This window comes from Passer domesticus, chromosome 1 (assembly GCF_036417665.1).
Source record: "Passer domesticus isolate bPasDom1 chromosome 1, bPasDom1.hap1, whole genome shotgun sequence".
NCBI lineage: Eukaryota > Metazoa > Chordata > Aves > Passeriformes > Passeridae > Passer > Passer domesticus.
The window spans coordinates 92579014-92590152 of record NC_087474.1 but is presented as its reverse complement, the minus strand read 5'-3'; positions in this window follow the sequence as shown (position 1 = coordinate 92590152).

Genomic DNA, 11139 nt, shown 5'->3' with positions numbered 1-11139 from the left:
GCAGCGAATTCATTATGACTACATTTATTTAAGAAAATGGGCAATGTTCATGCAGGATATTGAATTCAAATCAGGTGTCAACATAAAGCAAGGGGTTTGCTTGTGTCATGCTTTGGCTTCCATTTGGGGAAGCTTAGTCCTTATTTCCTATAGCAATTTGCTACAGTTGAGATTGTGATCAAGTCTTCATTCAAGTTCTTGTCAGCTCTATCCTATTTCTTTGCACATACAATATCAAATCAATTAACATAAAATGTGTTCTATAAAATATGTCCCAGGACCTTTAGTTTTGTTTTAAAATTTCTGTATTTTAGACTTGTATAACATTTTAGATTAGCAAAGACCTTTAAGATCGTTGAGTCTAACTGCAAAGCTAGCTCTGCTATTTTGAGGAAGCATCTAACAAAGTGTTGTCTGGGAATATATTTCAATGACTTTGGAAATGGCAGCTTCCTTGGAAATGATAACACATATGAAATGTTCCAGAGAGTGTAGATACACTTCTTAAAAATAAAATTAAAAATAAAAATTAAACAAAAAAACCCCCAAAACATAGCAAAAAATAAGCCAAATATAAAAGAAAAACAACAAGAAACACAAACAATAAAAACTCAACCCCTCCCTAAAAAAAAAACAAACAAAAAAAACCAAACAAACAAACAAACAAAAAAAAACCCACAAAAAACCCCAACATATGTCTTTCAGAAAGAAAGACTATCATAATATTGTCTTTTATTCCAGAGTTCCCATAGTTCCATATTAGTGAAACTGTCAGATGGAAGAAAAAGCAGATACTATGTCATGGTCATTTCAGACAACATACAACATAAAAAACAAGATTGAGCCCTTCAGACAAGGGAAATCTCTGTGAGCAGAGGGACAGTTATGCTGGGATCCTTCTGACACATGGATTAAATCATACTGCCCATGGAGATCAGATGCTGAAATCTGGTGATGAAGCCACAGCTTGTCTCACACATTTTGTAGTACAGAGGGAGAACTGTTTCCATCAGCTTTCAGAATTCTTTCCACACCATAACCATAATGTTAAGGCTCTTTGAAAGACTTAGTAAGAACAGCCCCACCACCAGGTTTGGGATAGGGATTATAAATGACATAGTCAAATGTACAAATTGCCCACTTGCTGAGATGCAAGTATCTCCTGCATGGCCTGCACTTCTCCTTTCTTAACAACTACCAACAGATTTCTTCCAGAAAACTCCATATTGCAGTACAAGTAGCTGACCACAAACAGGGAATATTCTCTAATCACAGAAGAGTAACAACCAATGGCTTGTGTTTTTCTGCTATCCAATGAACTTGTATGTTATAGGAGAGCAATAGAACCATTCTTAGTCATCACAGCAACAAATGCCAAGTTGTTAGAAAACAGGGGTCCAGAGTGATATTCCCTGGTTATGGTGTCATATATGAGACAACTGTAGCAGTTTTTACTTTCTTGCCATCAATAAGGAAATGTTAAGAGTTTAAGTTTCCTACGTTTCCAGAGCCTTAACAAGTTAATCATGAAGCAATATAGACATACACTATGGCAAATTCATGTGCTATAGCAAAGGCATAAAATATATTTCATTTATCTCTGCATGGATACAGAAAGAAAATAAAAACAAATTTGAAAGAGAAAGAGTACATAGGTAAAATGAAAGATAATTATTATTTTGGGGAAACACTAATAAAGAAATTGTCTATAATTGCAGAAATTTTACCCACTTACTAGCTCATATTCCAATATTTTATCACTGATACTCCCCATATACAATTTTACATGTTATTTTATGATAGACTACAATAATTAAACCAATGAACACACATTGAACACATTCCATTTAGGAAAACTGTCCATCACATTAATCGGGATGTAATTTAATGAAAGGAGGATTGCTTCATTTAATGTTAGACTTCAAGAGTGGGAGAGGAGAACCAAGCCTTATGCAGGGAAACCCCATCATTTCACCCACACAGTGCTGTGTAGGTTCTCATCTCACCTGGCCCTTGTGACCCTCACCCCAAAGATACTCAGCTCCTCCTACAACAGAGGACCCAGCTCTCTAAGCCAAGGGTCCTAAGGGGAATTCAGACCACCTCTACACACTGGCGTGGCTCAATCACAGCATGTATCTTGATCGGGTCTAGTAATGTTGCATGACAGCCTTGCTGAGAGGCAGGTAGCCTAATGAGTTTCACAATAAAAAGCTACCCTAATTAATAAGATATAAAAAGATAGTGCATTATTTCATTTAAACACTGAAAACATTTTTCTTCAGAAAAGTAATTTTCCCTCTTATTTTCAACCTCTCTAATTTTTTCATTAATTCTTTATAGGAAGAGTGTTGCAGTATTGGTGACAGGATTTTTCTCACTAGGATTTTCAAAAATACCTATGGCTGTTTTGTACCCAATGTCCTTTAGTCAATTTTGAAGTACTCAGTTACAATTTTGCCAAGCCAAATCCAGAATACCATGTAAAATAAAAAGGTACTTTAAGTCATTATCCAGCAGTTACTGTAGCAGAGTATTTGTATTTGATGATGCTCTTACCTCTTTGTTTTGTGTAGAAGTATATATTTACTTACATGACTTTAGCCCATTAGATTATGACAGATCTCTGCCTCTTGCAAAAAATTCCATTCATGACAAAACCATATCTTTAGTCATTGCTGAAGAAATAGTGAGGGATTCCTCTTGAAATCCCATTTAAAGCAAATATAACAAACCGGAGAATTACTGCTCATTTTCATTTCCTTGAGGCCTTAGGGAATACACTAATTCATAATCATCTGCTGTTAATAGAATATTAGGACCTCATTTTCTCAAATGTGCAAACTCTGTCTCTGCTCTCAAGTGCTTTCCTGTACAATACTATGCAGTTACAACATACAACTTCTCACCAGCTACCGCAACTGAGAAATAAATAACCTTCTTGTGCAGCAGTGTCATGGAAAGTCAAATTCAACCAAGTCTTAGAGCAGCCTTCGATTTCCTGGCACAATTTTTCATTAGCAAATTGTTGTATATGTCTTTTTGGTGCTCAATAAGTCTAAATTGCTTTTGAGCTATAACTTTAAGTTTAAATATATCCCACTTCCAAAATGGATGTAACCCTGGTCAGGGAAAAAAGCTGCGCAAGTCATTCCTATCACTTGTGCTAGACAGAGAGCATGGGGTACATACTAATGAGCAATTATTAGCATGATTAGGCACAGGTTTTACAATAATTTCAGAGCATTCATGATGCTGCTGTTGTGGAGATCACTGTGCTGTCCTCTTTGCCTAGACCTAGACTATTTGCTGTGCACTTGATGGTTTCTATTCTCCTCCCTGATTCCTGCCTGGAAACTGGAGTGATTCTACTGCTGCCTATTCAGTGCACCATTGGCAAAAGGTTCGATTTTTGCACCCCTTTTTTTTGCACATATTTCCCCTTACCAGCAGTACTTGTCCTTCTCTGACAGTAACAAATGTGAAGCTGGCGAAGGGGCTCTGTGAAAGAAAGAGCTGTGCTGAGATGCAGCCGCAAGTCATTATCTTTGATCTTCTAAACTTTTACCTTGAAAGAGTTCAATAGAACACTTCACAGTCTTCACACCCACAAACACCAAGATGTTACAAAATAGGAATACAGGGTGTATTATTCCCAGATAATTCCCAGTGGGTGATATTCCAAGATAAAGCCTTAATAACTACTATTTCCTGTTAAATCTCAAGGAAGCTGAAGCTCTTTTATATATATAAATATATATATATATATATAAAATATAATATATAAATAAAATCTCTTTAGGAAACATTATTATCTTCTTAAAGATAAAAAACAGGCCGTATATTTAATATCCAAACTTAGTTATTCCTCTCTTTCAGTCTGAGATTAGACTTTGCTGAATGCTGAAGAAAGTAAAGTGATAATAAAAAGTATTAAACCAATTAAATGATTGAAGGGGATGAAAAACCTAAGCTAACTCTAGAAGACACATATTTAATATTTCTTAACTGGAATCCAAGGGTTTAGAAACCATGGAGAAAATACTTGTAATATCCACAAATAGCTGCAAAATAAAGTGAAAGCTGAGGCTACTTGGCCTGTTCAGCCTGGAGAAGAGACTGAGGGGAGACCTAATTGTGGTCTATAAATTCTTTTTGAGGGGAAGTGGAGGTTTAGGCTCTGGCCTCTTCTGTCTCGTGATCAGTGACAGGATCCAAGCAAATGGGCTGAATCTCTGTCAGGGGAGCTTTATGCTGGATATTAGAGACAGGTTTTTTCACCCAGAGGGTGGTTGGGCACTGGAACAGGCTCACCAGGAAAGTGGCCATAGCACCAGCCTGGCAGAGTTCAAGAAGAATTTGAACAATGCTGACAGGCATATGGCATGACTCTGCGGATTGTGCTGTGCAGGGCAAGGAGATGAACTTCAGTGATCATTTTGGGTGCCTTCCAACTCAGGATATTCTATGATTTTGTGATAAACATTTGCAAGTATCCTCTAAAAGGTTATAAGCAGTGCTTGGGATCTCCAGGCCTGTCTGCAGTTTGAATGTTCAGCACCATCAAGTCTTTCAAAATAATCTGTCTGGATCTTATACTAAACAGCACATCCACACTTCATTCCTAATTATTTCTTCACATGCAGGTGAAATAAGAATTCTCAAGACACTTGCTATACATATAGAGGTTTTTAACCACTAAGACCATATGGGGGTTCTAAGTTTTATGCAGGCTTCTACAAAGCCCAGCTAACTGTGGTAGTCTGTTATTTTACAGTTTGATCATTAAAATCTTGTAGTAGGTTTTAAATATTGCTTGTCATAAGTTTGTAATGGTTCATTCCATGTATCCCATTTGGTTTCCCTGATGGTTCAGTCCTGAGTTGTTTACCCCAAGATTTTCCTGCCAAGTGTACGTCTGTCCCCCTGTCTATCAAGATAGCACACCCTTTTTGTTCTGGAATGTTCCCTGTCCTTCATCCCTTCCTCTAAGCAACACTAGATTGCAAGGTTTGCCCTTTCCCATTGTTGGCTTCCATTGGATAGCCCTTACCCTGTACTCCTTCCCTAATGCCTTCCTGTTGGTAAAAGGTTGTGTCCATTCCTTATTCCCTCCACTCCTTGAAAGCAGTTTTTTGCCCTCAGTTATTGTCACATGTCCCTGACTCCTCCGGGGAAATAAACCTTCCTTGGAACTCAAACAACGGGTCCCTCCCTATTCCTTCACCTTGGTCTCTTGTATTGGGTTGCTGCTGCGTCACCCATGCCACAGCCGCCTGCTGCAGGGAGCTGTGAGCCCCTGTACACACCAACACCCGGGAAGGTCTCCTTAGAGATCCAGGGGTGGCCTCTGCTGTGGCTGCCCATCGGTCTTGGGGAGTGAGTTGGCCGGAGAACATATTCCCTGTGACCGCAGCCTGCAGTTACAGCTAACTTTGACTTTAACGTTTCAGAACTTCTGCTGAGGATCAAACAGCATGACAAATTGCCATCATTATCGCTTTGTTATGACACGTTTGCGTAAATCTAGTGGATTAGAAAAAACACATAAAAATTACTGCACAGGTATAAATCTAGCCTTGACTTTTGTAAGGAATCTAAATCATTCCTGACTCTTCTAGAAAGTCATTCAGAAGCTCTAGGCACCCAAAACCTGTAGAATTACACGGAAACCAAAGATGTCTTTTCCTATCCATCTTATTAAAGCCATTGCATAAAAAGATTGGGGGTTTTTTGAAGGACAGGTTGCAGCTGCCACTGATACACACACTGTTTTTCCCCCTCAAGGCTGTTTTTGCTATTAATGTATCTGAAGTTATCTAGGTGATTATATAACAACAACGAAAAAAAGATTGTTCTAAGGCTTGGAGGCCTGCCACAAGGGAGCAAAGAAAGGCATTTTCCACAGATATATCAGGACTAGCCATCTGAAATAGTACAGAAGGCACAAGGTTAGACTGCCAGCATTTTTCCTTTTTTTCCCCCCTCCCTTTTGTCCCTCTTAATTTAAAGTGAAAAAGGTCAGTTTGAAATGGTTGGTAAATCCAAACCAGATGCTAAATTTCCCTGACTAGAGCAGCTGGCAGATTTGAGCTACTGGCAGTCCTCACCACTACTGGAGAGATAATGCCCTAAATTCAAGGGTAAAACTCTACCTGTGATGTGACAGACTTTGTTTCCTTTCTTTCTTGTGGATTGTTCTTCGTTCTCAGTGAAAAACAGAGAAAAAAAGAAAAATAATTCTACTATCTTTCTTTCCCTACCCTGCATAAATTCCATACTTCTAATTTATTATATGATGTTAATAAGTTTTAACATGGAGGAATATGATATATATATATATGTATACACACACCCACACACACGCATCTGTGTGTGTGTGTATGTGTGTATCCTATGAAACTGTGAGCGTTAGCACAACTTTGGTGGTGAATGGTGCCCCGTTTAGTTGGCAGACAATCACTACTGGGTTTCTCCAAGGCTCAGTATGGGATCCAGTCTTTACTGATGATCTGGATTAGATGATTGTGAGCACCTGCAACAAGTTCACAGACAGCACCAAGTTGTGTGGCACTGTTTTTGTGCTGTAGGGTAGGAAGGCTCTGCAGAGGGATCTGGACAGGCTGGATCCATGGGCTGACGCCAACTCATCAGATCTCTACCTGAAAGCAGGCTGTAACCAGGTGAGTATTGGCCTCTTCTCTCAGGCAATTAGCATACTCCATTCCTGGAGGTGTTCAAGAAATGACTGGATGTGACACTTAGTTCCATGATCTAGTTGACAAGGTAGTGATAATTTAGAGGTTGGATTCAGTGATCTTGGAGGTGTTTTCCAACCTAAATGATTTTTTGATTCTGTGATTCTGAGTGGAAAATATTTTTATTGAATCACCTTTGCAATAATTAAAGTATAACTCTGTTCTTTTTCTTCCCACTACTGGCATTCTCCATATATTTCTATAGAGGAATATTGGCCAGTATAATGGCCACTAGAATGACCCAAGACCAATACACCATGTTCAAATCTTGCAAGTAGCTGAATCCCAAGTGTGAAGGACAAGAGCATGCAGTGCCAGGGATGAGATTCATTTGTCCTCAGTTCAATCTCTCAGTATTTACCAAGTCTGAGCTAGTCTCTTCTCCTTTGAGAATAAGTGGAAAGACCTTTAGATAGAACTACCTTTGGAGTAGTCAAATACATTGTCTGCAAGCACCTGCTGCTGATCTGGATCTGGGGCAACCAGCTCAGCTTTCAGCATCTTAGACGCACAGTCATGTCAGAGCCAGAACAGTCATCCACAGAAACCGTTCATCCTCTCTAGATGCTTTCTTTTCTGCCGGGGGCCACTGAACCTGCAGTTGTGCTCCTGAACTGAAACATAGGTGTCCTATGTAGAGAATTAAACCAGGCTCCCATTTTCTAGAGGGCTTTTAAGACATTTGGGTCTGTGATACCTGTAGGTTGCTATAAACACTGACTCAGCACTCCTGTAGAGGCTGGAGAGGTCATAGAGAAAGGTCAAATGTGGCCTGGATCTGCCATCTGTACCTTCACAAAGAACAATGAGGTTCCTCTTCTTATCAAGAGCAGTGCCCAATTAATTTCTTCCACAACCATACTTTAACCTCTCTCTTGCAGCTGAAGACCTGCAAGGTATTCCACTTTAAACAGCTGGCTTTACACAGAACTTGTTCTGACAGTATGGCAACAGGAAACTGTATGAAACTAGACAGGAAAAGGAAAAGTGATAATTTAATGGATAGTGGTACTATTACTACTATGCTCATTGACAGAACAGACACATGATAGTGTAAGAAAGAAATAATTACTTTTATTCTCTTCAAGCAAAAGTTCTATCCTTTATTTATAAAGCACTCATCCAATATTCTGAATGCCACATAAAATAATGAAGAAATACTGCCTGTTAAATAATCTGTTCAGAGTAAGATTAAAAAATATACACCTTTTAGAAATGAGAGAATGAAGCTGCTAAAGAAATTTTATCCTAACTAAAGGACACACAGCATAACAATCATCCCTCATGCCAGAAGAAATAGGTGACATAACAAATTCATTTGCTCTATGATTAGTAGCCCCTGCTATATGTCTTCTGTTAATTCTTCTTGTTGTGCAAATGCTTATCTAATTTGCTTCCATTTCAAGAAAAAATAAATAATTTTCAGCAGACAAAAACCTGAGGTGTGATTTTCTCAGTGGGAGAATATTTAATAGCTTTTGTGTATAGAACGGCAGGCCAGAATTCTGTGTCTGGCCTTTTAATAAATCATGCGAGAGCAGTGTGAATGACTCTCAGTACTTTCAGAGGTGCCAAGTAAATATAAGGCCATATTGGTTTTTGTCAAAGAAAAAATAGCTTATTGAAAGCTGATTGAAAGTCTTGTTCTTTAATATCATACTCAATTATGCAATATCCAAAGTAGTAAAAGAGTAAATTTTACATAAGCATTGCAAAGACAGATTTTTACCGCAGAAAATTAACTATCGCAATATCAAAACATGGGCAAAATATTAGAGGAAAAATAATGACCATTAACCTAACTCAGTCTATCCTGACAAAATATTTACAAATAAAAAGATCAATAAAGTAATTTGGAAATCTAGCATAATCTCAGTTTTTAATATTTTTTGCCATTTTTAAGTACATCTGGAAAAGTGGTTAGCTTCACTAGTAGTTTTGAAAGAATCCTTAATTCCTGAGAAGCTTGTAAAAATATGTTAGTTCTTTTCTTGATCCTAAGAAGACAAACAAGTTTATAGCTCAGAGGTTCTTCCCTCAGAGAGAGGGAAAGGTGCTTCCTTTCACATTTACCCTATGAACATACCCTATGGTTTGACTCTGGTACAGTTTCCTGGTCAGGAAGGAAGGTATTTGGAGGGTTTTCATTCTTAGTTTTGTGTTTGTTCCTTTTTAGATGTTGTAATTAATAAAATTTGTTTCCTTTATTCCTAAATTGGAGCCTGCTTTGCTCTGTTCCTGATCACATCTCACAGAAGCCACCAAAGAAAGTGTATATTCATGGAGGCACTGGCACTGTGTCAGAGTCAAATCATGACAGAACATTTGTCACTGAGGAGTGAAAAGAAGCTGGTACAGAAGTGGTCCATCCAATGTTATTCAGTTTACTCCACCTCTCTTAGAACTGCTGGTTGTTAATGGAAGTATCTTTGATTAGCTACACTTCCAACAAGAAGCATTCCTTATTATTAGGCATCTGGTTTATTTCACTGCCTGAAATAAACTGCAGCAAGGTTGCTGAGGTAGCTGCAACTCTGCTCAGTCCCAACAAAAACTCATCCCAGCACATAACTCCTGCTGGTTCTGGACCACATTTGCTCTGGTTGCATGGCAAGAAGCCACAGTCACATGCCAAAGAGCAGCAAGCCTTGGGGACACTAGGGCAGACACTGGTTGCGCTATCTAGACTTAGACCTGTTAAATAGATCAAACTTGCTGAAGACAGGGAATCTGATGCACAAAAGTTATTCACCAGAAAGGGAGAGCAACCTCTTCTCAGATTAAGATCATGCAGAGGACAGCTAACCTCAAAAACTAAGCAGCATTTTCTTTGGAATTAGGACAAAACAGATCAATTTCTGTCCTGAGTTAGTGTACATATTTTCCAGGTTATCATATGTCTTTTTCCCACAGGTGTCATGGGAAACTAAGGTGTCTTCTAGAAAATTCTGTGTATCTGCCATGGTATAATAAAATCAAGATGTCTGAAGTCAAAGGGCTTACTGTGAACCGGCAGAAGAACATGTAAACAGGCAGCATCCCTTTTAAAAGGGGATATGATAATCTACTCCACTGTATTCACTTATATCTTCAAAACATGTTAATTTGATTTCTTGCTACATACAAATGAAGAAATACATTTCTCTAAGACCCTTTTTTTCGTTGCATTTTTAGGTTGATTCTCTAATGAAAGAGGAACCTTATATAATACCACTATTTATCTGTATGCCAGCTTTCTCCAAATAGTTTTTACTCCCTTGACCAATTGTAATAAATGTGACTGAGGCAGAAATCTCAGGGGATGAGAAACGGAGAGAAGGGAGAGAACTGAATTAACGCTCTAAGGAAAAGAGAAGGCCATGGAAGATGTGAGCTCTGTGATTCCCCATCTCAGTGCAGGCAGGGCAGGCAGAAGCATCACATAGCAACGCTCCCTGCAGCACTGATTCAGACACAAGACCTTCAGCCAGTGTTACAGCTGGACAGGGAAGGCAATTTGGTGAGAAGGAGGAGAAATAATAATAATAATGGCAGAATGTATGGCAAGGGAATTGGTAGGTATACCAAGACAGACTGAAGGAGGACAAAACATGTGGCTGGAGTTATAAAGAAGGAGGCAATAGAGAAAACACAAATCCAACAAAAGTCATTAATTCTGCTTCTTTTGAAATGTTTGGGGGTTTTGGAAGCTGGGAAGGGGAATTGATTTCACTCTCAAGTTGACTTCCCAAAAGAAACAATGTTTGTCTATTAAGCAATTAACAGATTAAGATTACGAGCACAGGAAGTTTACCACAGAACTGAAAAGAATTTGGGAGAAATTTCACTGGATAAACTGTTCCTTCTCTGCAGAACACACTCACTATTCCACTGGTGTCCTCTGTAGAAACAAACCAATTGCATCCCCTGCTCAAGCACATAAAAATATAATTAATCATTTCTTTTCCCAATTGCCTTCTTCTCTGATGAACAGAACTATCACCTCTGGATAAAGAAGAGGGATTTTCTGAAATATGTCCTTGAGGTAATAAATGTCATCCTCTCTGAAAAGTAATCTCATCTCAAGATAACTAAATCTTTTTTCCATTTATCAAATATCAGAACGATAACTGTCCTTGCTCACTATTTAAATTCCTCTGCAGAAATTGAATTCTCACCTCACAAATAAAGATTGTTGCAAGCATTTTCTCAAACAGTAAGCAACATCACAGGTTGAAAAAAAAAAAAGGCAGTGGAAGTTTAGTGAAACAGTATAATCTGCAGACTGGGGGAGCAAAGCCATTTGTGTCCACATTTTATACTCTGGAAGAAGTCAGATCTATTTTTTTTTTCCTTTTTAGTTTTTAGTGGGGCTTTAGTGGGGGGAGGGGAGGATGGTTCA